Source organism: Brassica rapa, chromosome A10, assembly GCF_000309985.2.
Source record: "Brassica rapa cultivar Chiifu-401-42 chromosome A10, CAAS_Brap_v3.01, whole genome shotgun sequence".
NCBI lineage: Eukaryota > Viridiplantae > Streptophyta > Magnoliopsida > Brassicales > Brassicaceae > Brassica > Brassica rapa.
In genome coordinates, this window is record NC_024804.2 from 7,361,874 (window position 1) to 7,377,932 (window position 16,059).

Sequence of the window (16,059 nt, forward strand, 5' to 3'; positions counted from 1 at the left end):
AGTCAGGAAGAAATCGCAACAAGAAAAACGATAGCCGGCTAGTCACCGCACAAACCTTAACCGAAAGTAAACCTAGGTCTTGCCCTAAACCCAACGCTCTGGTCTCAAACATCTCAAGGCATGATATCTAAAAGATACGAGATCATAAACCATGCCTCTCCGTTCGTATCTCAATGTTCTCGAAAATCGTAAAGACAGATAAATTTTTACGAAAATCACGAACGAACCAACAGATCGAACGTCTAATTAGAACTACATACGAGACGACAACTCGTATTTACTTCAACCCTACTCAGGAAAAACTCGAAACGAAACATTTATCATATAAATAAACCGCGTAAAGCGGCAAGGGATTCAAAGCCCACCAACGGCCAGTCCCGGAAATACAAATACGGCCCTCGTGGCCTAAACGAAATCCAAATTCAAAGGCCACATTCGACCGAAAACAAGGATAACTGATCCATCCCTCATAATCCAAAGTCGAAGTCCCCGGACAACGAAGCACCAAACGCATCCGCAGGACGATCCACTTCCTCGCCACCGCCGTGAAAATCGATCGGGACCTCCTCGGTATCAGGAGAAACCGGGATGGAATCCCAGAACCCTTGAATCCTCTCGTCGATCGGAGGGATAAGCGCCTCAGCGTGGGCACGGTCACTCATCCCACTCTCATCAAGCTCATTTCTTCTTCAAACACATAGTCGTCGGCTTGCGTCCTCCAAAGACTTCCGACCGAACCACGGCACTCGCGAAAGTCGCCCACCGAGGTAAAGGCATTCTTAAGATTCCCGTACTCAACCTGGAACTGAGATGCGCGAGTCTTCATCACCTCGACGATCTCTCTTTTGCCTTTCCTCTCCGATCTGCGAACAGCCCGCGCATGATCACGAGTAAGCTGTGCCTCTCGCTCCAGCATCTCGCCTTGCACGCGGGCGAGATCCCGCTCCGCTTTCTCCGCCTTGAAGCGGTAGACCATGGCTTCTCTATGACCCGCCTCGATGGCCGAGCCCAGCAAGCTCAGGCCCTGCAAAATCAATAGGCGTGTTACAAATCCATACATAGGACAATCACTTAAAAATTCCCAAGAAAAAAACTAACCCCATTGATGATGCGAGATCCTTCCGCAACGACTCTCGGCCTCACCGATTCTTTCGTAGGAGGAGGAGCATCGAAACCCGATGGCAGCCCAGCAAAGAAATCATCGAAGTCCGGAATGGGGGCTTCGCTCGAACCGCTTCCGTCGCCGTAAGCAAGGTTCGGATCCCATCCTGGAAGCATAGAGTCATCCATCGAAAACTCTATGTCGCCGAGATCGACGTCTTTTCCCTTCCAAGAGCTCGACTCCGGCGCGGCTGTCGGAGCTTCAACGGGACTCTGGCCGTCGGGTTCGGAGTCGCTTCCCGTATCCGCGTCCCAAGCTGGACCAGGTTGCACAAATTTCAGCGCCTTCCGAACCCTTCTCGGCGTGAAAGAAGTCCAGAAGAAGGGACCATTCCTGAGAAGATCCCTCACCGCGATAATATCCTCAGGGAACGGAGCAAGAGGATTGATGAAGGGACGATTGTTCGGCAACCTCGGAACAGTGGAATGCAACTCTCTTCGACGGACGCAGCGTCCAACGAACAAGAAAAAGAACTTCTTCCACGAGTTGAAGTTCGAAATGAACTTCTTAACCACCGACATAATTTCCGAGGGACAAACCTATGCTTATCCGTATCCTTGACAAGTTGAAGCCTCAAAAAGCGCTTCATAATGATCGACGGAAAGGGAAAGGCCATGCTCATAGCTTAAGATCAAGATCCCAATAAGGTGCTGAATGGCAAGGGGTGTCAACTGACTTATCGCGACTTCAAAACGGTCCAACACTCGGACGAATTTCGGGTATGGGGAACCAGAGGCGACAACGCACTATGAACACCTCATAACAAGTAAAGTAACCCTCCGGGGGGTTGTTAGCACACTCCCCGCGGCAGGGAACCCGGAACTCCACAACATCCGGGATGCGGGTAGAACGACCGCATCGTCGCGAGAAACTCGTCAGTGGTCCTACTTGCGTCCTTTCCCTCGACTCCACGATGGACCAGGACCGGGAATGGCTTCTCCTTGGGAGGGATCAACGAGCCGTAATGAGCAACCCACCATGCCTCGTTCTCGGCAGGATGCACCGAGTGAGGCACGAACTCCGTCTTCGGAACGACGAGCTCTTCGTAAGGACTCGCGGACGAAGACCCTTTTTTCGCAATCTTTTTCTTGCTCGACATCTTTACACTTCTCTTAAGAGAATAGAGGAAAAGGGTGGAGAGAAAGATAGAAAGTTTTGAAAGATCTTAGAGAAAAACAAGAAAGTGAAAAAATTATGGAACAAGTTACCTCTCTTCTTATAAGACATGAGGATTTACTATTCAAGCTCGGACTTTCGCATATTAATTCCATCCATCACGCCTAACTTGCCAAACATGCCTAACCGCACGCTAGGATCCCCCATGCATGATCCTAACGGGCTGGGGGGCTAACTGTTGGGGTCAAAAACGGTTACGACGGAATTACCATCCGAAAATCCTCAGAGATCGTATTTCCGAAAGAGTTTAAAGAAGGGATGTAATTTTCGTAAAAATAAACTATACGAGGTTATTTCTACGAAGAAGTATTCTTTGGGATTCAAACCAAACGATCGTCCCGCTCGGTCACTACGTAGCAACCAAGCTCGGGCCAAAGCTCGGTCGCTACGTAGCGACCGAGCGATCGTCCCGCTCGGTCGCTACGTAGCGACCGAGCTCAAGCCAAAGCTCGGTCGCTACGTAGCGACCGAGCGATCGTCCCGCTCGGTCGCTACGTAGCGACCGAGCTCAGCCAAGCTCGGCGCTACGTAGCACCGAGCGATCGTCCCGCTCGGTCGCTACGTAGCGACCGAGCTCAGCCAAGCTCGGTCGCTACGTAGCGACCGGGCTCGAGCCAAAGCTCGGTCGCTACGAGCGACCGAGCGATCGTCCCGCTCGGTCGCTACGTAGCGACCGAGCTCGAGCCAAAGCTCGGTCGCGTACGTAGCGACCGAGCGATCGTCCCGCTCGGTCGCTACGTAGCGACCGAGCTCAGCCAAGCTCGGTCGCTACGTAGCGACCGAGCGATCGTCCCGCTCGGTCGCTACGTAGCGACCGAGCTCAGCCAAGCTCGGTCGCTACGTAGCGACCGAGCGATCGTCCGCTCGGTCGCTACGTAGCGACCGAGCTCGAGCCAAAGCTCGGTCGCTACGTAGCGACCGAGCGATCGTCCCGCTCGGTCGCTACGTAGCGACCGAGCTCAGCCAAGCTCGGTCGCTACGTAGCGACCGAGCGATCGTCCCGCTCGTCGCTACGTAGCGACCGAGCTCAGCCAAGCTCGGTTGCTACGTAGCGACCGAGCGATAGTCCCGCTCGGTCGCTACGTAGCGACCGAGCTCGAGCCAAAGCTCGGTCGCTACGTAGCGACCGAGCAATCGTCCCGCTCGGTCGCTACGTAGCGACCGAGCTCAGCCAAGCTCGGTCGCTACGTAGCGACCGAGCGATCGTCCCGCTCGGTCTACGTAGCGACCGAGCTCGAGCTAAAGCTCGGTCGCTACGTAGCGACCGAGCGATCGTCCGCTCGGTCGCTACGTAGCGACCGAGCTCAAGCCGAAGCTCGGTCGCTACGTAGCGACCGAGCACTCGTTCGCTCGGTCGCTACATAGCGACCGGGCTCGAGCCAAAGTTCGGTCGCTGTGTAGCGATTGAACCTTTCCGAACATCGATACGACACCAGTCCTTTGCATTCTCGTCAAACCTTCGAATGCTATCTCCCGAAGACCGTAGCAAGCTCAGTCTATGTTTCCCGCTATTCTAATTCATCGATCAAACTTCGCGGATTAGAAACCGGGCGGAAAACTCGTAGTAAACGTGTCGAGTCGGAAGACGGCCCAAGGGACCTAAAACACGACTCGAGGCCCATCCTAGATTTTTTCCTAACCAAAAGCCCGTGAACCACAGCATGGTTCGCGCTTGGCCCGCGAAGAAGGATAAATGTCAAGTTTCCGCGGATAAATACGGAAGTTTTGAAGATAATTGTGAAGATCGGGAAAAATGGAATCTCCCGTTTTTTATGCTATGACGGCTTAAGGGCAGAAGAGTAAAAGCGTAAACCGACCTTGGAGCTAGTATATAAGGAGTCCTAGGCGAGGAGCACAGGGAGAACTTTTTCAGAGCAAACTTAGCACTTAGAGCGATTTAGGCAACTTTCCGTTTTTGTTATTTCGAGCTGCGACTCAATTAGGTTTAGCCGTCTTAGGGTTGCTAGAACTAGGAATCTCGCCGACAGCTCTCGAGCCCAGGCTTATACCTTGTTGTAACGCTCATACGCAGATTCGGAATAAGATCTATTTTGCTCTCTTTTCGATTTCTTCTTTTTATCGTTGTTATTCTCGTTGTTCTGATTGCTTGACGTGTGGTAATTAACAGATATCCGGGTCCTCTGGGAAACTAGGGTTTTCTTAGTTTCCTTATTTAAACGGAAATCGACAGTGCGAATTTCGGTTCCCACACTCAGGATGAGAACGGAAACCTGTATGACCAGGCCGGTCATCTGCGTAATGCAACAGGTCAGAAAATAGATGCTCAGGGAACTGTAATCCCTGATGCTGATGCTACAGGAGCTGCTCAACCTGTAGATGAGGACGCTCGATCGAAACCACTGGCCGACTACAATCGCCCAGATGAGTACTATTCCAACCGATCAGCTATTTGAATTCCGGGGATCCAGAAGCAGAATTTCGTGCTTAAGCCTCAATACTACACTCTCGTGTCACAGATACCCTACTCTGGGTTACTGCACGAGCATCCTATGGACCATTTGGAATGGTTCGAGGATCTAATCGCTGCCATTCGGATGGAAGGAGTCCCCGAAGATTACCTGCTGTGCAAGCTCTTCAGATACACGCTGAATGGAGAAGCGATGCACTGGCTTAGGCAGTAACCCACATGATCTTTAACATTCTGGAGCGACATCAAGAATGCTTTCTTACGAAACTTCTTCGATGAGGCGCGCGCTGAAGAACTTCGGAAAAAAATTTCCACATTCTCGCAGAAGGCTGGAGAGTCTTTCAAAGATGCGTGGATTAGATTTAGGTTCTTCCAGCGAGACTGTCCACACCACGGATTTAACGAAGTGCAGCTGCTAAGCACTTTCTTCCGAGGTCTCGCCTTACAGTATCAAATGGCCCTTGATACGGCGAGTGAAGGAAACTTCACTACTCGGAATCCGTTGGAAGCTGTGAGACTTATCGAAAACCTTGCTAACAGCAGCATACCAAAAACACTGACTCTGAACGGAAGAAGTCTGTAGCCTCTATCGGGAAGGAACAGATGGACGAAGTAAGAGCTAAGTTAGATGTGGTGCACGAGCTTCTTAGGAAGCAAGTCTGTTCAGCTGAAGGAGAAGTAGCAGATACAGAAGGAGAAGAAGATGTGAACTACATCGGAGGTACCAGATTTCAAAAATTTGGAAACTAGGGCGGAAACAGAAACTTCTTTAGAAATGGCCAAAGAAGTAACCAGAGTTCACAATTTCAAAAACCCTTCAACAACAGCAAGAGCTACTCGAACTCTTACTACCAAAATCCACCACCCCAGACTCAGGAAAGCAAGATCGAAGAAATGCTTGATCGAGTACTGTTGGGACAACAACAAATCACCGTGGATTTCAACGGTAAGATAGACTCCGCCTACAACAATCTGAACACCAAAATCGAGACCTTAGGGACTTAGGTGAGAAAACTTGAAACCCAAGTAATTCAGACGGGTGAGACTATAAAGAGGCAAGAAGCTTTCGCTAGAGAGGCAGGAGTCGACAAAGGGAAGCACCACGTAAATGTTATCATAGATGATGAATTCTGGCAAGTGGTGATAAATGAAAACCTTGAGGAAGGAGATTTTGAAATCGAAAGCTCCATGAGTCTCGGCGGATCTCAATGGTGTCGACCGATGTCGATGAAACTCGCATCGATCGACAGACCATGATGAAGATCGATGGACGGATTACTCTAGTCATCGATCGACGTCGTCTGCCAAATCGACTGAATGCAATGCGGTTCGAATTCTAACTCATGAAGAATTCGCAGCTAAGCATCCTCACCCACCCTCCCCTTTCTATGAAAAAATCGATCGATCGGTTGAGCCAACCATCGATCGACAGAGTGAGTCCAACGTCGATCGTCATAACACACCTCCCATCGATCGAGAGGCACGTCTGACATACCGAGTGCGGTTACCCTCAATCGATAATGATTACAGAAATGCACTCAGACCACCACCTAAACCATTAGCAAACCCACCCGAACCAAAACCCAACCCTTTAAATAGTTCTCCAGAATCAGTTCAAGAAGAACAAGAATCTGAAGGGAGAAGGTTAAGGAAAAGAAAGGAGAAGATTCCTAAAAACCTTAAGAGGGAAGCTAACGATATGGAGATGGATGGTTTCACTAAACGAGTCCTCAGAATCCCAATCGAAAAACCTTTTGATGAAGCTTACTTCACACACCGGTTGTGGATGTTCTTCAGAGAAACAAAGATAACTGAGGAGGACATTAGGAGAATGTTTCATCAAGTCAGAGAGAAGATGAAACACAGGATCACATTGACGAAGAAGAGTGATCCTGAGAAGTTTGCAATACCATGCGTAGTCAAGGGTGTTGAATTTCCCCATTCAATGTGTGACACATGAGCATCAGTTAGTATCCTCCCTAGGATCATGGCAGACCAGCTTGGTTTGACCATCGAACCCTCAACAGAATCCTGCACCTTCGTGGATCTTTCAGAGAAACGATCAGGAGGGTATCATAAGAGATCTGGAGGTACTGATTGGTAATGCCCTTGTCCCTGTAGATTTTCATGTCTTAGACATCGAGCTTAACTGGAACTCTTCACTTCTGCTTGGAAGATCTTTCCTAGCTACAGTAGGATCTGTATGTGACATGAACATAAACAAATTGTGTCTAACGCTCATAGACCCAAACATCCACTACGACCCCATCCGACCTAAGAGAAAGGTAATTAATTCTGTGGATTATGGGAAAGAACTTGGCTTCATTGGCGCATGCCATTGTGGAGCAGGGTATGAATCAGAGTACGAAACAGAGTACTCGGAATCGATCGACACCCCAACCTTTCCATTGATCGATTCCAAGGAGTCAATGGTGACCGCTGACCGCAACAACACGTCCGTCGACGTAATGCACCCAGTTGACCATTTTGCTTCACCTAATCATTGTTACCAACATTTTGCCTTCCAACCTCCAACCAAGAGAGGACATGATGATTATTCCATAGGCAGTTGGGCAGACAGTGGTTTCCATGAAAGTTTTGCAGTTGACACTGTAATTACTTCACCTCATGAGGAACATACCGAGGAATGTGATGAGGATTACTAGAAAGAACGTGCAATAGAAATGTCTTTGCAGGATGAAAGACTTGAAACACAAAAGTTCACCAACACGTTTCCAACATCGATCGACGCTGTGCACTCCACATCGGTCGATTCCCACCCTCGTCCAGCAAAACAACCGCTCACATCGATCGACACCCCGAAAGGAACATCGATCGATATTCGCGCCGCAGCGAAAATTCAGGAGCAGGAGAATATTCCCTCTCCAACTAGGTTTACAGATACCTATATAAATAGTTTTGACCTCCGAAACCACCTACACACATCAGAGCAAACACACAAGCAAATAAGATAAACACTCTTCCTTCTACATCAACAGAAAAATCCATGAAGAGCAATCATCTCAAGAACACAAGTTCTGCAGAAATTACTCTGCCATCGATCGATGTAACTGTATCTACATCGATCGATACCACTCTAAACCCTAATCTCTCTATTTCTAAAATGAATAATTATGCAAACATTGATTACGGTTTTCTAACACCTGATGAATTTGGTATTTTCAGGGACCCAGATGGCAACGCACGTGCAATGGATGGAAGGATTTTACAAGTGTCCAGAGAGGACATAGCAGACATCCTTCAAGTAGCCAATGGACCTGACAACCTGTTCTCACAGCAACGTGGCACTCCAGACGTCATTCAAACAATCCTAACAACCACGCAGGAGTCACCACAACAGAGACCAACCCAGATCTATCACGCCAACAAAAGGGCAAGCATCGATCGACGGTACAACGGAGACATCGATCGACAGGGTAACACCAACGTCGATCGATATGGATGAACCAACGTCGATCGACAGACGGTATGAATGTGGGAACCGCGCTTTCGACATGTATGGAGCCAGAAAGTTCACTTGGGAACAAAGGGACGAGTATGGAGTATACAGAGATGAGCGTGGACACGCACGAGGCGCAGCTGGTGAGATGATACCTGTCACAAAGGACAACATCAGGAAAATACTGGAAAGAGCATCTCTTTTTGAAGAGAGCCACTTCTGTCTTCCAGAACATGCCACATCCTTCACACTCGCAAGACTGGCACCAGAACTCTACACCAAAGAAGAAATCGATGAGATGGTGTTTGGAATTTGTGGAGCTCAGGAGAAACTGGGAGAGGAGCTCAAAACATTGGTGGAAGATACACATCAGCCTTTGGATAGAGGCTACAATGAGCTTTTCAGATGTATGGCAGAAATGAGGACATAAATTGAGAGCTTACGTCTGCAACTTGAGAAGGAAGCTACGACCTCAGCATCGATCGACGCACCACGTGCAACATCGATCGACGTCAGTCTTCCTACAGCTCAGATCCCTGCAGAACCGCGATGTTCAACACAACACAGGGATGAATGGGAAATCTCATACATCGACACGAGGATAAACGACGTTTACTGCCCTCTCAACAACAACGTGGACTGGCTAAGCACTAAAATCGAGCTACTACAGCAAGATCTGGACACCATTCGCAAGAAGGACCAACAACCAGCCACATCGATCGACATGTGCACCTTCACATCGCTCGACGCCAAAGTCTCAGCCATGAATGAGAGGCTGAGGACTTACGAGGATATGCATGACCGTTTTATATCACCAGTCATGACATATTTAGACAAATTGTCTAGTAAATTACTTCATGCCCAAAAGGATATTGAGAACATTACTAATCAAAGTTTTTTGCAGGCAAAATCAGCATCGATCGACAGGCTAAGAGGACCCTGGATCGATGGCAAGAAACCTGTGGAGTTACTTCCTTACACAGCACCAGAGGTTGACAAGATCACATCCAAGATCTACACTGCTCTAGACACCATGGAGGAACGACTTGACAAACGCGGCGATGACATCTACTTTCCATTCGACAACAAAATCAGTGGACTAGACAACCACACAGAATGGCTACAGAAAGAAGTCAAAGCCATTCAGAGGCAACTCGCAGCTCAACACCAGATATCAGCATCGATCGACAGGACAAAAGCGAAATCGATCGACGGCAACTCGCCGAGATCGACCAAAAAACACATAATCGCATCGATCGACGCCGAATCTATACCAATCGGCGAGCAGCTGATACACAAGACAGTAGAGTCAATGCAAAAAGAACTGACAGAGCATACGCCTATGACAACATAGGCTGTCACCAGGTCAGCATTGACAACATGCAAGAAAGGCTACAGAACATCTCCAATGTACTTGAGAAGATGGATGACAAATGGACAAGAAATGATGAGGCCAAGAAGTTTCATTGCATCTTGGTCATGAATGCGCAGAGATGACGTGGATGCTTGCTTTCCAACAAGCAGGGGTTTCTCCACCCAATAGCCAATCACTACCACAGTCAAGCTAAATAACTATAACCAAGCGCTGAGTGGGAGGCAACCCACTACTAGGTATTTTATTTTTGTTTTATTAGCTAGCATTTGATTTCTTTCGTTTTATTTCTTTCAGATTTAGGAGACCCAAGTAGGAGGACTTGAATATCGACCGACGACAAGATGTCAACATCGTCCGACATAGGCAACCACACGACGATCGATGTATCACTTACCCATCGATCGATATCTAATCCGGTCAGATGTATCTTCCTTACTTGTTACATTTCGTACATCATAAAATTTTCATCATAACTCCGGCTGAGTTACACTGGGACAGTGTAATTTAAGTCTGGGGGGAGATTTACAGATATAATTTATGTTATTCTTACGTAAAAAGTAATTTCAAATAAATTATGCTTAGCTATTGAAAATAGGGACTATAATCTTATATTGATTTAAACATGAACATCTAACCAATCTTTAGCACCATTTTAGATTTACTGATTGCAGATAGCACTAAAGATGCTAAAGCGGATCAACCTATCAACCACACACTTGCCTTGAACCGTATGAAGTAACCAAAGCTGATTTCCAACACTAAACCTGACATAACCGCTTGTCTTGGGGCTTGGTATACATGGGATCGGATTCTTCAGACAGGTCTGGAAGGTAACGCCTAGTTTAGATTATTTATCACATTTTCTCTCTCTAGATTTCGACCCTAGATTAGTTATAGAGTATATAAAAAAAATATAATAATATACAAAAAAAAAAATATATATATATATATATAAGATCTATTGTTTAATTAGGATGAGTCTGAACATGACTTGGTGGCTAAAACCATTAAGGCTTGATTCATAAAGACTCAAATAAAAGAGTTCGAAACGGGACTTGGAGGCGGCAATCTTCAAGGCTCGCTTTCGCAAAGAACTCTTGGATATAGGTCAAAAAGAAGTGAACAGAACTTGGTGTCAACCACCATTAAGTTTTGATTCATGGAAGCCTGTCCAATCTTGGTCACTGATCCTGCAATGGAAGCAGACTTTGACTCAAGAGAGAAATTTAGAGAGAGAGAAACTAGGAACTAACTTTTACCTGCAGCTCCAGATACCTGTCTGAAATCCATGCATCCTGTGATCGATACTCCCAAGGTAAAGCATTCACTTTATATTTATGCTAAGAAATGAAATCAGTAGAGGGGATGTCAGACGTGAATTGATGAGTTGTGTTATGTTAGAAATGGTTGCTAAGCTAGGATATTGCATAGTGTGCTTTTGTGATTAGGACTTTTTAAAAGTGGTTGCAAAATTGTTGAGGAAAGATTTCTATGTTTTAAAATCTTAAGTTCCCAAATATTTTCAAACCTCTTTCAGAGAGACTGCCTGTATGTTTTGCTTGAGGACAAGCAAAATGGTAAGTCTGGGGGAGTTGATATACCTTGGATTTGACCTATTTTTATCCATGATATATTATTATTTTACTATATATATATATCTATGTTTTCTACTCTTCCAGGTATGTTTTCAGGTTCAGGTGCATTTCAGAGTAAAGCTATGACTTTGGAGCATTTTGGAGCATACATGACATTTCACCCGAGCTGACCACTTAGAGGTTGACGAGAGGAAGAATAATCGATCGATGCGCATCAGTGCTGATGATCGATATCAGGAAATGCCTCGACAGGTGAAGATTAATATCGATCGATGTACACAAGTACCATCGATCGATGTCGAGACACCAGACGCGACATTTTGGATTCAGCAGACTTAAAAACCAAGGCCAAGCCAAATTACCAAAATGCCCTCACGAGTTTTTAACCTAGTAGAATATATACTGCAAGTGTTTTTGACGGCAGAAGAGCTTTTCTTTCTAGACCTAGTTTTGTTACAAGTTTCATTTTGGAGAGAAGATCACATGTGATTGGAACTCCTTGTTTCTATTTCCTTTTCATCTATTCTATGAGTTCTTATTTCTCTATTGATATGAATTGCTTTGCTATGTCTGAGTAGTTCAACTGTTAGATCCAGGGTTCAGATAGGTTTGTGGGATTAGCCCCAAACTATAGATCTGCCTTGTTGTGATATTCATGATAGATTTGTATTCATTGCTTGTTTTAGCCTTGGTAACTAAAACTTGATCATAGGATTGCATATTCAAGCACCCTTGTTATCCCATCCTGAAATCTATCTATCATATTAGGATTGCTAGAGAGGGCTAACCGCCAATTTAGAATCTTAGTAGGGCATTTCATACTCGCGCATAGGCCTGGCTAGAACCCGTCGATCGATGTCCTCAACTGACAATCGATCGATGTTGGAAAAGGTGTATCGGTCGACGTCTTAATAGACTATCGATCGACACTCTCTTGCGTCTGCATCTAACCGGTGAGACACAAGATCTAGTCTATTAACCAGTGGTACATGCGACAGCTGATCACTGAGTTAAGCGAATGAGCTCTAATATATCATGCATGCAACAGTTAGGCATCTATAGGAATTATAATCTCCAACACCTGAATAGTGGCCCTGCATCTAATATCATTTCCAACCTAAGTTACATTTATCATTTACTTGCTTGTTACTATTGCTATTTAATTAAAACATTACAACCTTTAGAATTAATAAACACTAGATTTAATTGTTCCCTAGCTCTTTGTGGATTCGATCCCTAAGTACTACATCTGAACCTCTTTTGATGAGAGTAACACTCCTTAGGGTAATTTGAGTGGTATCAGTAAGCGTACTTAAGACCGCTGGGTAGAGGTTTTAATTATACCTTTGGTGCTTTATCTTTAGACCAATTTGATTGCGAGGGAGGTTGTCGATCGACGGTATCTTGAAGGTATCGATCGATGACAACTTCTGAGTCGTCATTTCCTTCTACGTTTGCAACTTCGATGCTAGTGTCCATTAGTCGCATGTAATCGTCTATCCTATCTGATATGCTGAAAATTTCATTTTCCACGTGGTTAAGGGTGTCTTCTAAGGGGTTGTCTGAACACGTATTTATGAAAGAGTCTTTTTCATCCTCAGAAACGTTTTCCACGTAGAAGGCCTGGTCATCTATTAGGGGTCGCTTAATCAGTTTTTCCATATCAAAAGTCATCATGATATACCCTATGTTCAAATTAATTCGTCCTTCTTTGACGTCAATGATTGCTCCAGCTGTAGCTAGGAATGGCCGACCCAGAATGAGGGGGTCTTTAGGTTCTTGTCTGTATTTCAACACAACAAAATCCGTAGGCACGATGCAATCATTAATCTTTATGGAAACATCTTCGAGAATTCCTTCGGGTACCCTGATAGATCTATCAGCTAAAAGCAGGGTGATCGGAGTTGGCATAAACTCTTTATATCCTAAAGTTACTGCAACAGAGTAAGGCATAAGGTTCACGCTAGAGCCGAGGTCACATAATGATCTAGGAAAACGCGTGTTTTCTATTTTACAATCTAGGACAAAACTACCAGGATATGGTCTCTTTGTTGGAGTTTCTCCTCTAATCATAGCACTTACTTCTTCTGAAATCATCATTACGCTATGTTCTGCAATTGGGTAGTTTGGAGATGTCATGTCCTTTATATACTTCTTAATCGAAGGTGCTATCTTTATAGCATCACTAAAGAACATCTCAACAGAAATCCTATCTAAGGCTTTCTTGCAGATCGCGTTCTCTAATGATTTCTTAGTTTGCGTTTTAGGAGGAAAAGGGGGTAAAGTTCTATAGACTCTTTCAATTATGGGTTCGGGTTGAGTAGACCGTCGATCGACGGGTTTTTCAGGTTGTCGATCGATGGTAGATCTTTCAGGTCGATCGACGTCAGTTCCGTACTGTCGATCGATTTCGTTCTCAATCTCCGTATCTTCTTGTAATTCTAAGTCTATTGCCTTTTCCTTAGCCTTTTCAGCGGTGTTTTTCCGGTTCTCTTGAGATGGATTTGGGTCAAGATCGTTAAGAAGAATAGGATGAGAGTTGCTTTTGCCGGTTTTGTCAGTGTTGTCAGGTTTTCCAACATCTGTGTTATTCCTCGTATCTGCTGCGAGGTTTTTCCCACTGCGCAACATTACGGCACTGACTTGACGTCTTGGGTTTAAATCAGTTCTCCCGGGAAGACATCCTGCATCTCTTTTTATGGCAGTTGCAATCTCAGCTACTTGACCTTCTAATTTTCGGATTAGTTCTCCCAAAGAATCTGCTTTCTCCATTAATTCTCCGTAAACCTTATTTATCTTTCCGTAAAACTCCGATTTTGTCTTACGGTTGCCAGTAAGAGCTTGTCTGATATTGAACCTCTCTCTTCTGGTACGTGATTCTACAGCAGTGTCATAAGCTTGGGTAAAGCTATCGACATTAAGCACAGAGTAGGGATCGGAACAGTTCGTTCCTTCATCCAAATAATCATTGGTGTCAGACAAAGCGTTGTCGTCGATCAGGGCTATATCAGATTGGTGTTTGTTTTGAAGAAAGGAATGAAGGGATTTAAGGGAATTCTTAATTTCTATAAAATCAGAATTGTCTTTTGGACTTGTGGATTTTTCTATCTCTTTATCCATCCTTTCGTAGGATCTTCCTGTTGTCATATTCTTGATAAGATGTCTAGCTTCTTCGGGATTCCTAGTGATGAAATTTCCCTCACTCGCTATATCGAGTGTGGTTTTATAGCTCAAGTTAACACCTCCATAAAAGATGTTAAGAAGTTGTGGTTCTGAATAACCATGATGGGGACATTCAAGTTCATAGCCTCTGAATCTTCCCCAGGCGTTTTTAAACGATTCGCGTGGACCTTGGCGAAATGTAGAAATTTGCCTTCTTACTTCCCAGTAATGTTCATCATCGAAAAATTCTCTAAGGAAGGCACTTCTAATCTCTTCCGAACAAGTGAGTGATCCTGCTGCTAAACAGTTTAACCAGCTGAGGGCTTCTCCTTCTAGGGAGAATGAGAATAGTTTGCAACGGTCATATTCATCTGGTATTAATTCTTCCAAAGTTTCAATGTGATCTTGTGGGTGCTCTGGGAGGGATCCACATAATGGGTTTTGACGAACCATACGGTAGTAATCTGCGTTAAACTTAGATTTCTTGGTATCGTCTCCTGGTATTTTGATAGCGGACCTATTGGAATAGGTCCTACCAGGATCAAGGTAGTCTTGCATGGACAAATTTATATCTTCACCTTTAGTTAAGGTGGAATTTTCCTTAACAGGGATTTCAGTCCCCTGTTCAGTTTGGCTAGCTTCATTGCTCATTTGACCATTTAGTTCAGTTTGGACTACTTTCTCATTAGCGGGCTTGGTACGATCGATGTTGGCAGCTCTGTATCGGTCGATTTTTCTGACTCAACGTCGCTCGATGGAAATGTGTCTCCGTCGATCGATGGTTGGTCGCGCTCTGTGTTCTCCATTCTTTGTGTCTGCGTAACAGATCAAGAAAGAAAACTTTAGCAAGTTTTTCGTAACAAGTCTATACTAAATTCTAAATTAAATCTAATGGTAATAAGAAAGAGTCCCCGACAACGGCGCCAAATTTGATATCACTCAAATTACCCTAAAGAGTGTTACTCTCATCAAAAGAGGTTCAGATGTAGTACTTAGGGATCGTATCCACAGAGACTCTAGGATTACTCAACAGACTTAAATAATTAGAAATGAAGATAAACTAAGAGGTTTTAATAGTTTTAAAAGCAGTAAATGATAAATCGAAAACAATAGTGAAACGATAGATTGAGTTGAAGTGGTTTCAAGAATTGAAAACCAGCTAGATTCAGGTAAATCTCAGGTATGAAATGCATGCACTTAGTTTAGACTAAAGGGTTTGATGGTTTTTGAACTAAACAATGAGTTAACCGGATAGGTTATCTTCACTAGATCTCGGATCTCAACTGTCGTATTTTAATCTCGAGAGAGTGTCGATCGATGTGACTTGATGTACACTGACCGATACACCTTTGTAACAATCGACCAACAGAACGATAGTTGCGTCAATCGATGGTTATTCTAGCGAGCTTTGCGAACGGGTTTAACTTGTTCTCTAACCTTCTCAGACCAACTGTCGTTGCGCCTGAGTTAGTTAGATCACGCAAGTGGGTTCAGGTATTGAGGGGAAACGGTTAGTTGGACTCAATTAATCCTATGATCTAAAATGAAGGTGATCAATCTCAATTTTAGCATTAAGTTCACAAGCAATGAAAGAACAATCAAAACACCTTTTTAATAGTCATATTAGCAGTACATAATTTCAACCATAGTGAGAAGCCTAAATCTAACAATTGGTTTACTCAAACATATTCATGAGAGACA

The 16,059-nt window shown here is 44.8% G+C and overlaps 1 non-coding gene across 1 annotated transcript; it reads right to left on the bottom strand.

Annotated features, from left to right (window-relative positions):
• Positions 1-5,059: 5,059 nt before the first annotated feature.
• On the bottom strand, positions 5,060-5,165 carry LOC117129427. The gene has a single exon (XR_004453076.1). It is a non-coding gene; the product is annotated as a small nucleolar RNA R71 (small nucleolar RNA).
• Between the last annotated feature and the right edge of the window lie 10,894 nt (positions 5,166-16,059).